This window comes from Manacus candei, unplaced genomic scaffold (assembly GCF_025592945.1).
Source record: "Manacus candei isolate 608988 ecotype Guabito, Panama unplaced genomic scaffold, ASM2559294v1 h1tg000017l, whole genome shotgun sequence".
NCBI classification, from domain to species: domain Eukaryota; kingdom Metazoa; phylum Chordata; class Aves; order Passeriformes; family Pipridae; genus Manacus; species Manacus candei.
The window spans coordinates 4,724,663-4,742,679 of NW_026138065.1; the positions used below are offsets into that span (position 1 = coordinate 4,724,663).

Genomic DNA, 18,017 nt, shown 5'->3' on the forward strand with positions numbered 1-18,017 from the left:
GCATGTGAATGACTTGGGAGATGGCTGTCCTGTAGCTGCATCCCCTGCTGTCACTATGCAGACCACTGAGCAGCCTTCCAAGAGTCATGCTTTGTTCTGGGTTTTCAGGTAAACTGAAGTTACCACTGCTTTGCCTAAAAGCTATAAAATGGAGCTACCTCAGGACTAGGTGGGCCGTCTGTGAAGCAAGGACAGGAGCGCAGCTGAGACTGACAGTCTCTGTGTGCATTGTTCTTGTTCGTCATTCAAAGCCTTCTCCTGCCAAGGAGAAAAGGATAGTCTCAAACTTAAGCGTTTTCTTGGGAAGTCAGTAATGTATGCTTGAACCCATGGGTTCAATTCCACACTGCCTCTGAGGATACTGTTTGACCTGAGTGACAATTGTAAACTCTGCACATGGGCTTTTCTTTCAAACTGAAGTCTGTTTACATGCCCTTTCCTTGCTGGTTGAGTATAAATATTTGCTTGAGAGAAGATGATTCGGTTTGGTTTCTGTTTTGCTATCAAGAAAAATCTTGAACAGTAGTAATTTGGGTTAAAACCAATCAATTGCAGAATCAATTAAATCTGTTAGCTTCACAGTTTTGTTTAAAAGACAGAAGATTTATACTTCTGAGATTCTTGAGTGTTTATATAAGAAACTATATGAAAGGGTCAAAGTTGAGTCATAATAAGACCTAAAGCAAAGCAAATTATTTGCTGACAAAATCCACAGCAAAAAATATTAAAAAAACCCCAAAGCAACAATGCAAATCCCTTCATGTGTAATTTTGTGTTATACTCTTGGGAGTTGTTCACTGGCAGCTTCTCTCAGGAGCAATGACTAAATACATAAGTGTATGTGTATGTAAGCACAGTTCTACAGCCTCTAATTCTTGTTCATATTGCAGGAGTTGGCAGGACCTTCCATAGATGGTAACTGCTCTTCAGTTTTAATTTCATGCACAGAAGATGTAATATGTCTTCAGAAGGTCAAAATTCCCTTCTTGTCATCACATACAGTTATGTGAGATATTTTTTTTGCTTGTAGAACCAGATGATAGCTTTCTTACAGTGATGTGCAAGTGGGAGTAAAGAGCTCTTTTCACACAGTCCTGCATAGTTACATTTAAAATGATGGAATGAGTCAAGGCTAAGTTGTCTGGGCATATATGCATGCTTAGAGGTTAGTATAGGTACAGTAACTACATTTCCTAGATAATTGTCCTATTCTTTTTATGTAAATGTTTGCAAGGATATGAAAATTGCATTCACTAATACCCTTCTATCAGTAGGCAAAAAATGAAAAACAGGAAGCTCTCCCTGCTATACTTAATTCCATATACAAAGTGCTTGACTAATTTGGCCACAGAAGCTGTTCCACTCTCTCACGTACATATATTCTTCATTGCCTTGATATTGCAGGGATTTTGTTCTTCCGTGGAAGTAAACAAAAATGTTCCTTCTGCTATTTTAAGCAACAAGTGGAAACTTTCATGGGTGAAACAAAGAGTTGAAAAGTAAACTGAAACAGCTTTCAAGTTTAAGTTCAGTTTTGGGGTTATAAGCTGCTTTTGTAAGACTTCACTGTAGCCTCATTGCTTCTTAGAGATGCATGATTTTACATGATTGCAAAACACTTTTAGCATTTCCCTGAGGTAACAGGAGGGAGAAAAGACTTGTCTGAGAAGACTGAGGAGCTGGAAGCCCTCAGTCATCCATTCAAAGTCTTTGTTGCTTCTGTGGTGAGAATCAACTAATGGAGAAACCATTTGACTAAAACCTGTAACTACTGTGTTTTTCCTTATCTTCATCTGGTTTTTGGTCTCTTCTAGATGCTTTGTACCTTGAGTCTAGAAAAACGCTAGTCTTGCCAAAATCGTTCTTTAAGTGCTATAAACATATCCTTTTGTTTATATCCTCAAATTTTTTCAGGATGTTGTCTTTTATTACCCACTGTAAAAATAGAAGTTGTAACTACTGATATGCCTCTTCTGAACTCTGATTTTTGATTTGCGTTTAGCTGAAGGTGCCTGCAATTGCATTTCCCATTTGGTACGCTGCTCTACTTCAGAGGTAACAGCCAAGTAGAAATACTAATCTGTGGTACGAGAGTCATAAAATAATCATATGAAGCTCCTAATGATACCAGTTTGTCACTTGGGATACTGAATAGCATTTTCTGGGGTGCCAGTATAGATCTGTAAGAAGTAGAACATCGTTTTCATCATCAGGCGCTTAATTGAGATGAATGAAGCTGGAATTGATACAAATGTTGTGCCCAGTCCTTTCCCGGAAGCACGCTTGAGGGAAATACGTGCTGAATTCTTCCTCTGTAAGAGTCAATAGAAATTAATTAATTCACCTCTATAGAAAGAGGGTCCAATTAAATTTATTATGTTGGATTGAATATTTTTTGCCTGATATTCATATAAAAAACCTCAAGAGGAAAAGCTAGTAGCTCTTACTATCCAGGTATATAAGCATTGTTAGTGCAGCTCCAACTGCTTACATATTTCAGGTTTGCAGCATCTGGGTAAAAACTGAAATGGAATGGTGTGGTGTTTGGTGTTTGATTTGTTTTAATTCTTTCTTAGCATCATGATAAATTAACCTTAAGTGTTTATCTTTTCTAAAATCATCTTTTACTTTGCTGTTTTGAACTCTGAAAGCATGATGGACTATAAGGCAAGAATACCCAAACTGAAGTTCAGTTTATTTTGAGCCTAGGGCTATAGTACCAGTACTAGGTCAGCCTGAATAAAAACATTATTTTTTGAAGACACTCCCACTTTAGCATGGTTTGAATTTTCTGTGGTATGGGCCTTTTCTCTTTAATTTTTCTGTTTCTTCAAGTTCTGTTTTAAATAATTACCATTTGGAAAAGTGAAAACCTGCACCAGGTGAGCTAAAGATTTATTGGTTTAAATTATTTTTGTAAACAGTGAAATGTTTCTTTTGTCTTGCATAGCTGGTTTAAACAATGTTTATTTTTATTATTAGCAGAACCCATTTTGGGTTGGAGCAAATATGAAATGCTATGTAATCTGAGCAATATACTTCGTTTGCAGAAGGTGTATCAAATACTGTCAGATGTCATGTTCTAAGAATCCATTCTGATATGTACTTGTGAAATTATGGATACTGTTGTCATTGCAATAGGGTTTTTCTATGAAATGTGACATAGGTAGTACTATGGTTCTGTGGTACTATGTACCACACTCTAGTTTCCAAACTGGCCTAATTTATACAATAGTCATAATTATCCTAGTCTGGTAATATCCATGTGTGTTGAGGAGATGAAATGGTAGCAGACAGGAGAAGTGCTGTTGCAGCTGTAAGCAGACTGGATGTAGTTGAAGTGCAAAGCTTTCTAGTATAGCTGAACCTTTAAAAACTACAAGGACGATCTCACTTGCTCCTGAAGCACAGAAGTCTGAGGCAACATATAAAACATGTAAAAATCTCACATATGCCATATACCAGTTTAGGATAGGAGAGGATGCATTTAAACTGCAAGCTTGATAGAGTTGTCTAAATTGAAATTTTGGTGCTAGCTCAAGCTTAAGGCTTATCTCTACAAAGGTCATCCAGTTACAAATGAACAAAGAATTGGTTTTGAAAGCATAACTTATAAGTTTCCACCTGTGTAATGGTTTACACAAACAGGCTCATGGGATTTTGTTGCAGTACTGACACCCATGAATGGCAATTTCTATGAAGATACCATTGCGTGTACACTGCTCATTTCTCTTCCACTGAAATACCTATCTAATGCAGAATATGGGTTTTTTGTTGCCCTACCAAAGCTTTTGCCTATGCTATATGAGAATTTTTCATACCTTTTTGCATGGTGTAAAGTACCTAGCTTATTTTTATTGTACGGTGTTTTGCATTAATTGCACTTCATCAATCTATGAATTTGTTAAACACTGTGGAATGCAACAAAATCATTCAAATATTTCATATATTTCTTTAAGAAGTGCTAGTTTAAAAATGTAATTCATGGGTGAGGTATAAGTAAACGCAGTGAGATACTTCTGCCCAGTTTTGGTATGCTGTTCTCTTTCTTCCTAAGACTAGATGAAACTGGCTTCACGTAAGTGGTATCATTTGTTACTACACATTAGAAAAGAGATGGAGATTTTTCTTTAGCATTTCCCCAGCTGTGCATCACCATATATAACTCCTTAGCTTCAAACTACGTATTTCCTTTAAAATATATACCCATTAGCGGAAAAGATGAACATAATTTTTGAGAAATAGAATACAGTAAGTTTAGAAGACAAAGTTTTTTTTTTTTTAATAAATCAAAAAAATAATTTAAGTGTTTTTTTAAATTATTATTTATGCTTTTAGCTTATTTGTTTAGTTTCCTGTGAAATAATAAACATGCCCCTTTCATGGCATGTTTATTTTCATGGTTTTTTCATGGAAAAACTTGGCAATACTGATGGGAATCTAAGCCTCCAACTAAAACTGTGGCCAATATCTAGAACTACCTCCAAAGGCCTTTGTATAGATTCGGTCTGTTTGTTTGAAATTATGTCATAATTTAGTGCTCATAGAAGTAATTTTAAAGTGGTACTTTCAATTTATGGATGATCTTCAAAAGATAAGTTTAGGAGATGTCTCATTTGTTCCTCAGAAGGGAAAGGAGATATTTGCAGGTTTTGCTTGGTTCTTTAGTGCCTCTGATTGTGTTCATGGTCTAATGTAAATCTGGTCAACTTCTTTGGTCTGAAATACCTCTTGGATTAAATGAAATTTATAACTTATTCTTGTAGAGAAAGGAATAGGCATATTTAATGGAAATTAATGAGCTCAGTTTAATTGAGATTGACATTTTAATCTCTCTCTGTATAACTGTGGTATATTACAAGGGTTGCTGCAGTGCCTCACATGCTGACTTTTATCTGTGTAATGCATGGCAGTTGTTAGCACGTCTTGTGTCTTGGCTTATTCAGAAATAAAAGCTTATCCAAAGTAAAATGTATCTGCTGTTTTCTAAAAAACTGCTCATTTTGCAAAAGTTAGTTCTTCTTTATTTGATTTTAAAATTAATTTTGGAGGTGAATTGAACTATGATCTATTCAATAAATCCACACTGTGCTTACACAGAGTACCTAAGGCACACACTGCAATGTTTGCTAATCAAGGGGCTTAGTTTTCAGCCATGCAAGGGTGCAGACCCTTAATGTCCCCCTCCTCCAATGTATTTTAATTTTACTTTTGAATAATTCTGCTTTATTTCAGTGGTTTTAGTCTCTAGGGAAAGAATGTATGCTACAGAAGAAACGAGCACCTAAAGTGCAGCTAGGAATTTGGGAATTTCTGTCTAAAGAAATTTATACCTTGCTTGTTAAATGATGGAGTCAAAAAATGCCTTGACACTTAATATTTTTGCCACAATACAGGGAAACATGAAACAGCATGTGGAAGGCTGTATACCCACTAGTACTAAGTGGTTTGGGATGGGAGGAATAAAAAGTCCAATGTTTTCTGCAGTGAATGAGTGTGAACGGGAAAGAAAATAAAATCATTAGGAAGCTTTCTGTTTGTTGGCCTCTTTCTGTGAATTGGAGAGCATTTCTTCCCTTGATTCCTTTGAACGTGCTAAAGCTTTAGGAGGCCCCAGTCACCTCTGAGATTCCTGACTGCCCTGGTAAGGGCTTAAAAAGAGCTAGCTGGGACTGGCACTGGGAAGTCAGCCCAGGTTGTGCTGCCATGAAGGGAAGAAAGGTCATACAAAGGGAAACCATGTGAGGAGTCTGAGGATCCTGCCACCTGCTAGAGGAAGATGTAAGATTAGTCCTCTGTAACTGCCCAAAATGTTGAAAGCTGTTCCTTTGATGGGAGGTACCTTACATGTACAGATTGGAAGGCAGCAGAAGCAGCATGGTTTTTGTAGTCCCTTGGTGCTTGTTGAAAACGAAGAGAACAGCTTCTGTTCCTTGCTTCCAGGACAGGTTATGCATTATTTCTGGTGAGTCCTAATACGAATGTGTAAGTGGTTCCAAAAGCAAAGAATGGAAGTTGGGAATGTGCTCATCACTTTATTGCACTAACTGCATTACCAATAAAACATATGCTAAATGGATTAAGAACAGGCTGCCATCTCAAAAATGGCTCTTCAAAAAGAAGCCTGTCCATCATTTCAGAGCTTAAAATAATTTTTGTTAATGATCTAGAAACAAAGATGAAATCATTGACAATTATGCTGTCTACACATTTTATCAAAGCAGTAAACAACTATGACGGAGAAATCAAAGGAGTTACACGGTTGAAGCAGCCAATTTCTAAAATCGAGGAAGTCTGGTAGACCCCAGTCGTAAGGCTAGGAATCACAGTCTAAAACACTTGAACTTTGAAAGAGCCATTGACCCCTAGGTGGTGCTGTAGAAAAAAATGACTGTGATATCTGTATATTCATTATATATATATATATATATATGAGAGCACATATATGGGAATATGTGTATACCTCTGAGTGTGTATCTAAATGTGTGAAAAAAAAACTGTGGTTACAGTTGGTGAGGCTGACCCTAGACACCTTTGGTATTTGTATTGAAAACAAGTGTTAAGAAATGAGGAGGAAAACACTGAAAAGAGCAAATGAGCAAGAAGTTGGGAGAAATGCATCCGGGAAAAAACCAAACAAAACAACCAACCGACAAAACAAAACTTCATAGCTCAGCTTGCTAACCATATCAAAGATAGAAAGTTAATGCAATAATGGTGCAGAGGGATTTTGAGGACAGAAAGCCTAATATTAAAGCATTCTCCTCTCTAATGCTACAGTCAGATGCAGGATGACTGAGAGTGAAGTCCAGATTTTAGCATCAGCATAGACAGGTTACCACAATCAGTGAAGCTGTCCAGCCCCCAGCACTCCTTCATCACATCTCCATCTGTGCTGACAGGCCTTCCCTGGCAACTTAGCTCTAGGAGACCTAAACACAGCAGTTTAAATGATTGAAATGAGATTTGCAACATACAGGAGATCAGAAAAAAAAATCTTTGTGTATAGAAGTAATATTTTCTGACCTTAAGTTTTATTAAATGTTTTTATACCTCCAAGAACTGTCCTTGATGTTTTATAGTTGAATTGACTATTGACTACTGTTGCAACAGTACAAGGGGTAATGGTTTTAAACCAGAAAAGATTAGACTCAGACTAGATTTAAGGAGGAGTTTTTTTAGAATGAGGGTGGTGAAACACTGGAACAGGTTGCCCAGAGAGGTGGTAGATGCCACATCCCTGGAAATACTCAAGGTCGAGTTGGACAAGCCTCTGAGCAACCTGATATTCAGTCTAGTTAATGATATCCCTCTTCATTGCAGGGGGATTGGAATACATGACCTTTAAAGGTCCCTTCCACCCCCAATCATTCCATGATTAATTTGTCTGTACAAAAATTGTATGATGGCCTCACTAACAAGGTGGGTTTGGTTCAAATGTAGCTCAGTTACATTACATTGGTTAGTATCATTATTGGATACATTCTCTTAGAGCCTTCAGTATCTCTGTCTGATCACTTTTCAGAAAGTGTGAAAATTGGCCTTTTTTGCCTTTGCATAGTCTATGTATTTAGATGTTTCTATAAAGTGATATTATGGGTATTGAATATTTTTAAGCCTTTGAGTTTTGTTGGTTAAAGGAAACCAGTCAGTATTTCTTCTAAAATAATATCTTGTGGATATTAAACTCTCAAAGTTCACTAGTAGTGTATTTTGAAGCTCTAATTTCAGCTAGTTGAACAGAAATCTGGAAAGTTCTATTTAAAGTGGGGAAACATTTTTTAAAATGTAACATAAAACTGATAAAATGCATTGTCCTATGTCTGTATGTTTCTTTGCTCCTGCTTTAACAAATTGTGTAGCAGAAATAGCTCTTCATAACATTTGGTTTCTCATCTAATGGTAAAACAAAGGAAGACCCAAGGAAGACCCGAGTCTAAACTTTTATTGCCATGGTTCAGAAGAATTGAAGATAATGACAGATGAGCCTTGATGTGCTACTTGTTCTGGAGAACAATAGGGGAATAATTCTTTGCACTAATAACCAGATGATGTTTAAATTAAAGTTTCCTTCCATGAACCTGTGATTAATTTGTGTGTTAATAATTTCTTTTCACTTAAAGAAGATTCAGTCAAGAAAAATCCCATGTGCTTAAAGACCACAAAAATATTTTAAAAATTTAATGAGAGTTAATTAAAAAAGCTGATGTCTGAGTTGCTTCTGAGACTATCCTAGTATTAAACTACTTGCCTAAAGAATCTTCCAATAATGTTAGTTATTAGTGGTAGTTGTGTGGGGGTTTGGGTTGTTTTTCTTGGTTAAAACTTCCCAAACCACTAATGCTGCTTCTCCTCATCACGGCAATCCTAAAAGGGAGTGGCAGAGTGGAGAGAGATCTGTTTTGGTCTGGATCCACAAATGATACCTTTTTTCCCCCATTGCACAAATGCTGCCAGGGATTCTTCATTCAACCATGGGAAGATGGGAATGACCACTTCCTTACAATTTGTCTGATGAAGGAAATGGAGTTCTTGAAGAAGAAAACCTCTGTTTTCTTTACTTTCATCAGTTCCCATTCAGTATCTCTGAATAGATGGGTGGTCCCTGGACAACTGAAAAGAAAATGTCAAAACGCAGCTCTCTGTCAGCTTTGTCTCCATTATACCATTCAAGTATTTTTTTTTTTAAATAAGGAATAAAAAATTAATTCAGTAAAGTTAATTAAATGGCTGTTTTGAATATGGTAGTACAGTAGAAATCCTGTTACAATAAAAGAAAGAAGATTGAGGCTGTTAACTTTCAGCACTGATCATGCAGTAGTATTATTAGTACTCTTTTTATGCTCTTTCACCATGTGGAAGAAAGAAAGAAAGATAAAGGGAATGTAAGGCTTGTGTGCTGGTGTGCACCTTATGGTTTGTTCAATCACTATGCTATTAATCTCTGTGAGGGTTTTTGTTTTTAGTCCAGGAAATCGTGGTGTATATTTATTGAAAGCAGTCTTCCATAGGGTTTTGAAATTTATAATTAATTTTTTTTCTTTTTTACCTCACATGCGGCGCATTCTCTGAGGTCAGTACATATGCCCGGACAAAGAACCTATTTTTGCATTATTTTCTGTTCAATAGTTAAATCATTACCTGCTCATCCCTGTCTTAGGTCTGTTATGTGGTTTTAATCCAGCTCTCTGCACCATGAATTTCTTTAAATTCTTTTGCATGGTGAAATACTGGAAGAAACCTTTGCATTGTCATGGATTTGTGTGGTAGTAAGGCAAAATATCAGAATCTCAGAATTGTCTCTTAAATATGCTTTGTTGTTCCTAGGAAAAACAGCTCTCAAAGTAAAAGTTTCCACTTCTGTGAAGGTACTTTGAACAGCAGGATGCTCCAACCTCCCAAATATTTACTTCTCCAGTGAAATTCTTAGTCAAGTACAGATAACTGGTTCTATCTCTGCAAGTCTCCTAAGTATTTGTGGCTTCAGAATCTTTAGGTCCGTGGTGCCGCTGCAGCTCCTATTGACCCCTTTCCCCCTGTTTCATTGCACTCCTGCAGTTGGCTATCTGCCATTTCTTTCTCACTTATTCTGTAGACAGTTAAAAAAAAATCACAAAAAAAAAAATTAAGGAACAAAATATTTTTGGCCTGATTGCTATGCTAAGTGTCACTTATCAATGTTGATATACTGTCATTTAAAAAGGAAAAAAAGGCAATTCACTCCTTCCTTCTTAGCATAAAAGCTTTTAGTAAATGGAAGGTGGGATGGGCTGGGAGCCAGGAGTCTGGGTGCTCTTTTCTCTCCTCTGCTTACTGAGGTTGGTTGTTCTGAGCGGTTCGCAGTCCCTATTGACCAAAACCTCTGGTTTAATGTTGATGTAACAAGCATTTTGTATATATTTAACTGATGCTATACTCAATCATTTTAGTGACTGTTTGAAACAGGCATCAAATCTCAGCTGTTTAGCATGCTTTGATCTCATAAAACTTCTGTCATGAATGTGTAAAATACATGCTTGGTGGTATCCTAAAATCTGACTTCCTTAGTAGGGCACAGTTTTGCTTCAGAGATGAGTAATTCAGGAACTACACTACTGAACCTGCCGTTGTCCTGTGGCAATGCAGTGTTACAAGTAGTGACATAGAGAAGTGTGGGCAGGAAGGATGTCTTAAGGAAAAACAATAGATCCTATGCTAGCAGTTAGCTATGAGCATCTTCAGGAGTCCGTGGTGCAACCAGCTTTTGTAATTCCTCCATTACCATGGGAGGCAGAGAGAGATCTAAAAGGTCATGTGTTTATATCTGCCTTATCCACTCCATGAAAGGGATAACATAGAATGGGTGTTTATTATGAAAACTGTAGTAGCATAAGCAGTAGTCCTGACCCTGTGCTTTATGCACTTCGTTATTAGAACTTTTTGAGCGCTTCTCCCTGCTCCTCTTCTTGCTAATTGCTCTATTAAAGATTTCATAGTAATAGTAAAGTATGAAAAAAAATGTAGGCTTTATTTATAAACAGATTAGTAATGGATTTTAGTAAAAAAAAAAAAAGTAGTGTTTTTAAACTTTATTTTTACTTCTTGATCCCTTAGTGCTTTCTGCCATATGCGGCTGCATAAAGACAAATAGAACTACTGGAAGGGAAGATCTGCTGGAAAATGGTGCCTATTTGTGTTTTGTTAAACCAGTAACTGTTTGCTGGCATGCAATTAGTAAAAGAACAATAAATCAGATGTCAGTTTATTACAGAAATATGAGTAATATAGCACTTGAAATATTTATGCTATTAGCTTCAGATGAAAGCTCAAAGATCTGCTGATTTTATTTGCATCTTGGAGTCTGATAAAAAAATGGCTTTGCAAGGCATGCAAATACCGCCTCTCTAGTGATACTTGAACATGACAGTGTCTGAGAACCATTCTGGGAAAAAAAAAAGCTTCCCTCTTGGGAGGAAAAGTACACTAAGAATATTCTAGATTTTTGACAACAATAATACATTTCTGACATAATGACATTATCTGACTTTCAGTGCAATACGTGCATAGCATCTAACCTAGAGAAACAAACTGAAGCAAGGCAAAGGAAGTCTTCAGAGGAATCTCCAAAATGCAAACTGCTTGCCTGTAAGGAGCAGTATGAAGCATGGGGCAGAGAGGCCTGCATACTGGCATAAGCATTTTCACTTTGGACAGAGAGACTGGTTTTGTAGAATGGTTATGCTTCTTACAAAGCTCAGCAGAAAAGAACATAATGTACCTAAAAAAAGAAACATAAGTACACATATCCTGTAAAATGATTTGTTTAATAAACTACTACATCCCCTAGTTGGAATAATTTCCTTGAAGATGATGGAACATGAATGTTTGTTATATATTTGACACTAAAACATGATTTTTTTTTTTTGATAGCCACAGTTGAAGCAGTTGAACAAAAAAAAAATAGTCCTGTGAGCATGAGTAAAAGTTAAGTGTTACAGAAGCTAAATTGAAATCAGTATCCTTTATAGCTGAAAGCATGTGAAGACTACAACAGTGTGAGTTTAACTGTAATGCTGCAGAGGAGCCTTCTTAGTCCTTCTTCTGTTTCCTGGTGACATTTGATTGTGTAAGTAGGAATGTTTTATATAAAAGTAAACTTAAAAATGAACAAAAAAATGAATGAACATAAGGATATTGCACCACAGAGAAAAATAAAACAGTAAATATACTGTGACTGAAGACTACATCAGTTAAACTTTTATAGCTACAAATAATATCCATGTAATGGTGAGAGCGGGTTGTTTCAAAATCCAGAAGCTTTAGACCTTGAGACTAAGCTGGGGAGTGAAAGGGCAGCCAAACAGAAAAAGTGTTAAATATCTTCTGCTTCATTATAGAGGTAGATGTAAATGCTTTACAGGGGCTCTCTGATCAGGAAAGGTTGCACATAAGGTCACTTTCTTTTTTGGCCTGAGGTTTTCTAAAGTTGGTCCCTACTGTGCTGCTGGGGAGAAGCTGTTTGGAGGCTGGGTTGTCAGCAGTGTCAACACACAGACCCTTTCTCTCCTTCCTGACGTTTATGGTCTTATGTGTGTGTGTTTGATAGCTGCATTGCAGTTTCATCCTAGGGGGTCCATCATGGCATTTCTCTCTGACAGCACTTAGTAAAAGTACAGTCTGAGACTTGTGTATGTAAGTCACCAAGATATAAATACAATTGCAGCCATAAACAATTACTCTCTAGTAAAGGCTGGTGCACAGCTCCACTGTGAATTGCACAAGTACCTGTTACATCAAACTGAGACGACTTCTACTAGAGAGCTGAAAGCTTTGCCATATTGTCAGACTTTCACAAATTCATGTTTGTGTTACCTGGGAAAAAGAGTGAGTGGCAAATGGCAAGTTTCTTCTGCTCTCCCAAAGGTGTCATCAAAATTACCAATTAAGACAAAAATCACAAATCTTGACTCAGGTGAACAGACCATCTTTACTTAACCTGCAAAAGGAAAAAGTATCAATTATATGTGTTTGATAAATAGCAGGTACAGTACCGGCTGTATTCCAAAAACTGCTGGCAGAATTCAACAGAAAAATGAAATATCAGTCAATTTCATTACTACTTAAGTACTGAAATTTCACACTAGATTACCCAGGGTATGAGGAAAAGAGGTCATATTTACTATTTGTTTTCTAGAAAAGGCCAAATCAAAGCAATAGCAAGGATGTCTCAAGACTACAGCAGGCAAACAGGTAGGAGTTGGTGGTGCCATCTGCCCTGAAGTGCTTGCTGCAAGGGAACTTTTCAGTTGATCTGTGTCTCTCGACAAAGTAAAAATGGTAATTCGATGTAGTTTTCTCTTGGCTTCTTGCTGAGTTTTGTGAAGAGAGATTCAGATCAACATTTACACTAAATAATAGCTGTTATTTCAAAATGATCTCCCAATTGTAGAAACTGAAATTTATTAAAATGTTCAAATGTTTTGTGTTATGACTTAAACATTTATTATTTCTTCTTGATGATAAATCAGATTTCTTAATCTGGATCGTATTTTAACCTTGTTAAAGGAAAGGGAAATAAAATGTTTTAACCTCAGTTTGTGCATGGTAATTTGGGATTTCTGGGAAGGTTCCTAGCTTTTTGATACATGTGCCAGTCCTCCTTTCCACAGAATCACAAAATTAAGCTGTTACTTAAGAGAAAGACTCCTGAGTGTGTGTTTCTGGATATCTGATTAGAGGCTTGATGTTAATTTCTTAATGTTTGGTAGAAGGATCCATGCTGCTTCTCCAGAAATAAGTTAGCGACGTCTATTAGGCTGTTTGTTTTGGGGGGGAACCCAAATTATCAACATCCTCTGAATTTTTGTGTTAAAAACATTACTTATATTTAATTATTGATTTTAAAAATACATTCAAGGATATGGATTAATTAATTGGTGTTGGTGATTACATCTCCCTAAACCTTTCCAGCCAGTCATAGTTCCTGGCTAGAGTGAGGAGCTTTATTTTCCTCTCGGTCTTCTAGTCTGATTGAGCAGATGACAGAATAACAATGTTGATTAAACACACAATTTGGTGTTTATAAAATAGGTCTTGCTACACTTTCTTTGTAGGACCCGAGCATTTGACCCAAGTACTGTGCCTTGAGGGGTTACTGTAGTTCATCTGAGCTGTGTTTTTCCTTGAATTTGCAAGGAACTGGAAGCGTGAATGTGGTTGATGACTGTGGATTACTTGACGTGTAACATCTACGTAAGTCACAAGAAGGCAAACTTATGTCAGAGGTCTCTTGAATCACTATCCAAACACATCTGACTGCAAATAAATTTTTTTTTCAACTGTGTCACAGAGTGTTTCTACCCTGGAGATCATGTTGATTCCTTGAGTCACTGATCTTGACTAATTAGAAAATAAATCTTCATGTATTTGATTTAAATAGTTGGAGTTGTGTCTCTCTGTAAAGAAACTCTTGAAGATTAAAATTTTCTAATCTTTGAAGTTTATTTTTGTGTATCTTAAAATGTTTCTTTTCAGAATAAATATAATCTTAAACTGTAGGCAGATGTGTGTATGCAGGTGATTCCACAAATTTAATTCAAAGCAGCTCTAATTCATATTTTTAGTAAAAAGGATTTGCCTGTCTTTTATTGATGAATACCACATGCAGGCAGCAGTTTAGGTTGTTGGAAATAGGTGGGTAGTTCTCTGTGTTATAAACAGTGTTTGGAGCTTTTTACATTCTTCAAACTTTGAAGCTAAAATTAAAAACAAAAAAAACCCTAAAACCTTTCCATTTTACACTGTAATTGAAGCAGCAGCTGTTGAAATGTTGAGAGTAAGACTTCTATGGTCAGGAGTAGGCAAGCCTTTGATGGAACCCCAAAGTGCTTACCTATGAGAAAAGGGGAAACCTTGGTACCCATCCTTGCCTGAGGGACTTGTGTTTTCAAGTAATTCCTCTGATCAGGAAGCTATTGCTTGAGGGGCAGTGGTGGGATATCACTGTGTCACCTCTCTTCTCCCACATCCCCTCCTTTTTTTTTAATTAAAAAGATAAATATAAGTGTTTTTAAGGTAGTGAGAGGGCTTGGTTTGATGGATAGTTTGAAGATCTGTGAGGAGTTAAAACAGCATGCTCTTGTTGCTTTGATATTATTGGACAACAAAGGCCTGTATGGAATCAGAGGTTGGATGGTTTAAGGATGTTTGCTTGTGAAAACCTAAATCTCACAGAGGCTCAGGGACTAGGTAGTCCCTGAGACTAGGATATTTGAACACTGCTGCTTTCAACATACATACCTGAATTTCTAACCTAAATACCTCATAGCATAAAAATCTCTTCTAAATGACCGGGAAAAAAGATTGGCTTAATCATCTTGCTTGAAACAGGTATCCCCTGTGGAGGAACTCTAATGCAAACCAATATATCATGACATTTTTAACTGTGCTTCAGGGTGCAATGATCATTCATGCTTATTTCGGTAAAAAAATATGATGGGTTGCAGAAGTCTGAGATAATAACTCTATATAACTTGCTAAGGACTTTTGTCAGTCCTCTTTAACCCCCAGTTCAGTTTGTAACTGTAGATAAAATGAACTGGGGGAGGGGAAATCAGTAAAACTTGCAATAGTAGTTGTTTTTTCAAGTTTTTTTTTTTTCTTTATACATATTCAGTGAAAGCAAAAATTAAAGTTCTACAGAGTCAGGAAAGCCTCCTTACCCCAATATTTAGTGTGATGTCAGGTTATGTAGTGTTTTAAGAAAGAATGTAAAATAAAATAAGAACCAAACCAAAACAAAAACTAAGTCTCTAACCTGAGGAATAGGACTTAATTCACATCAAGTTTCCTGGATACATCAGTGTGTTAAATTTAGTTAATAATTGATTGATTATAAAAATACTATTTATTTTAAAACCTATTAAGAATAGTTTTAATTAAATATAAAAATACAGACTGACTTTACAAGAGTCATAGGGAGGTGTAGCAGCATGTGATGGAAAATTTTGTTGTTAACACTGAAACTGTAGATTAAGTTTTTCATATATGATGTGTTCGGATCACAAAGAGCTTTATTCAAATGTCAATTTGAAAAAGAATGAAATGTTTTAAAGCATAGTTAAAAGTTTTTTATATAAAGTTTCCACAGTATGTAGGGCTTTTCAGCAGTTTAAAAATAAAGTTATTAAAAACAACTGCCATTTTATGGAGAACTTTAAAATGTTATTTTTTTTTAATTATTCCAATTAAAAATGAACCCACACACATGCTTCAAAAACTGTCAAAAAAAAAAGAAATCTTTTGATATTAAATGCCAGCACACAGTGTGAATTTGGTGAAGCATTTTGATGTCAATAAAGCAGCATTCTCTGGTGTATAATTGTTTGATTGTAGTTTTTTTCCAACTAACTCTAGTATACAGTGGCTTATTTATGCACTTTTTATTTGTGTATATTTTATTTTGTATGGCATATTTCCATTTCATCTTAGGACCTTTATAAAGATTAAGCTTTATAGAGCCTTTTTCTGCAGATGTTATCCTCATTAAACAGGAAGGTAAACAAATACAGAGGAAGGTTAATTGAATTGCCCTGCTGCAGTATGGGAGTATTGGAGCTGGAACTACAATTTGGGAATGATTGTTCCCAAGTCAGTACTTTAATCTAATATAGCACAGGAGTCTTTCCTCTGGTATTGTAAAAGTAGAAAAAAAAGAGGGCAGAAAACACAAAGTTAATGATAAGATCTTAAAGTTAAGCTCTAAGGTATGTTAAGACTGTGTTTTCCTGTTATGCCTATTTCCAGGAACAGCCTGCTTTCTTTCATGCTGTAGCAGGTAAGAAAAGTGGGACCAACTGTGGCCAACAGGAACCTTGCTGTTCATTTTAGGGACCAGAGTTGTAGCTGATCTTACATCATAGTTATGCTTTCTTATGTATTTCAGTAAGTGACAAGGCACAAATTTTTAAGGTCCTTTAAAAACTCAGCCTCACAATGAAGACCACTTTAAAACCATCTGTATGACTAATGAAGGAGGTTACCCTGTATTCATAGCAATGATTTTGTGGTAATTGACTTTTTAAACAAAGTATGTGGGGTTACTCTCCTGATAACAGTAAATCCTTGACACTTGGAAAAGCTGTACAGGTGATCTGCACATGTGTGGGTGGCTGCCTTCGACCAAACTAGTCTTTGTTACAACTTCAACTCCTGTTCGGTGTTCTTATTACACTTAAATGAAGATTGACAGTTGAAATCTGGTCATGAAACGTATTGCATTGATTGTCTGATTTTGGAAGAATTATTTAGTTGAAGCCTTTACCTTTTACTTGAGTTTCTGTCAATCACTTGGTTTGGTGATCCTGTTTGACTTGTAGTGGAAATTGAGGTAAATAGTGATGAAATGGGGCTCATGTAATGCCAAACCCCTCAAATGCAAGGTGGTGCAAGGAGAAGAGGGGAACACAGAAGGGAGAGTGGCTTCACGGGGAGAAATCCTCATATGTGGGCTGCAGAAGCACAGCCACAGGTACCATGCTCTCTTTCACAGAGCCTATTTAAGGGCAGCCTTTGGGCTTCCAGGGAAGGAAGGAAATGCTTGTCAGTGGTTGAGAAATTGATGTGTTTGAAATCTGCTTTCTCACTGTGCTCTTTGGAGCTGCACAGAACTCTGTGCTGAAGAGAAGCAAGGTTATGGATATGTTGCAACCTTTGCAGGAGTGATAACTTTGTAATTCTGTGTTTCAGCTGTTCGTTATCCTGAGCATTCAGCACAAATATGTTTATGGAAAATTGAAGACTTTTATATGGTAGTGGAGGGGCAACAATCCCTCTTCCCTCAGAGGAGTTTTTTAACAGAAGGCTTTTTTTTTGGTCAAAGCAAATGTCCAACTCCTTATTGCTTTTTTGGGACTGTTTTTGTGTTAGTGTAGCTTGGTTTTAAACTGCATGTCAAAAAATTATTTACCACAGCATCTGTGATAATGTTCTGGGGACCTTGGCAAATATCTGGTAGTTTAGGTCCATATGCAGGTACTGGGTCCTATCCATAAATAGTTTTGTGATAAACGGATGAAAATTACTGGCAGGTATGCATAAGGAAAAAAAGACAAAAAATTAAAAATTAATTGGATTTTTATTTTTGAAAAGTGTCTTTTCAGTAGTTTTCTTTTCTGAAAGGTGTTGCCAGAGCTCCTCGCAGATAAACTGGCTTATTTGGGACTACAACTTTAATGCAAAATTTGTATGCTCTCTTTTTCTTGCTGAAACTTTTGGAAGTATAACAAAGCTGTAATACTTTTGTCCTTTCTCTAAAAATATTGAAGAGACAGTGGAGCCCAAATGCTTTTGCATGGGTATGAGAAAGTAGGCTAACTTGTCTCCATGAAAAGTAGTATCCAGGGCTCCTTGCCTTGTCTCCTAAGGAAAAATAAGGAAAACATCTGTTCATATAAACATGGTGACTGTATGTGCTAGGGAATGTACTTCGACACTGATGAGCTGAAAGTTCAGGATCTAATTTACCTGATGGTAGCATG

General features: G+C 36.5%; 1 protein-coding gene across 9 annotated transcripts in view; it reads left to right on the top strand.

Annotated features, from left to right (window-relative positions):
• Positions 1-18,017, top strand: part of CHRM3 (cholinergic receptor muscarinic 3) — a 274,717-nt gene that overhangs the window by 16,704 nt on the left and 239,996 nt on the right. For 5 of the 9 annotated variants that reach the window (XM_051783780.1, XM_051783777.1, XM_051783783.1 and 2 more), the window contains exon 1: positions 31-108. The exons of the other annotated variants lie outside the window; for them this stretch is intronic. The gene's annotated coding sequence lies outside the window, so the exon portion shown is untranslated. Of the gene's footprint in view, positions 1-30; positions 109-18,017 lie in introns of those variants that run through there. 9 annotated transcript variants of the gene reach the window in all.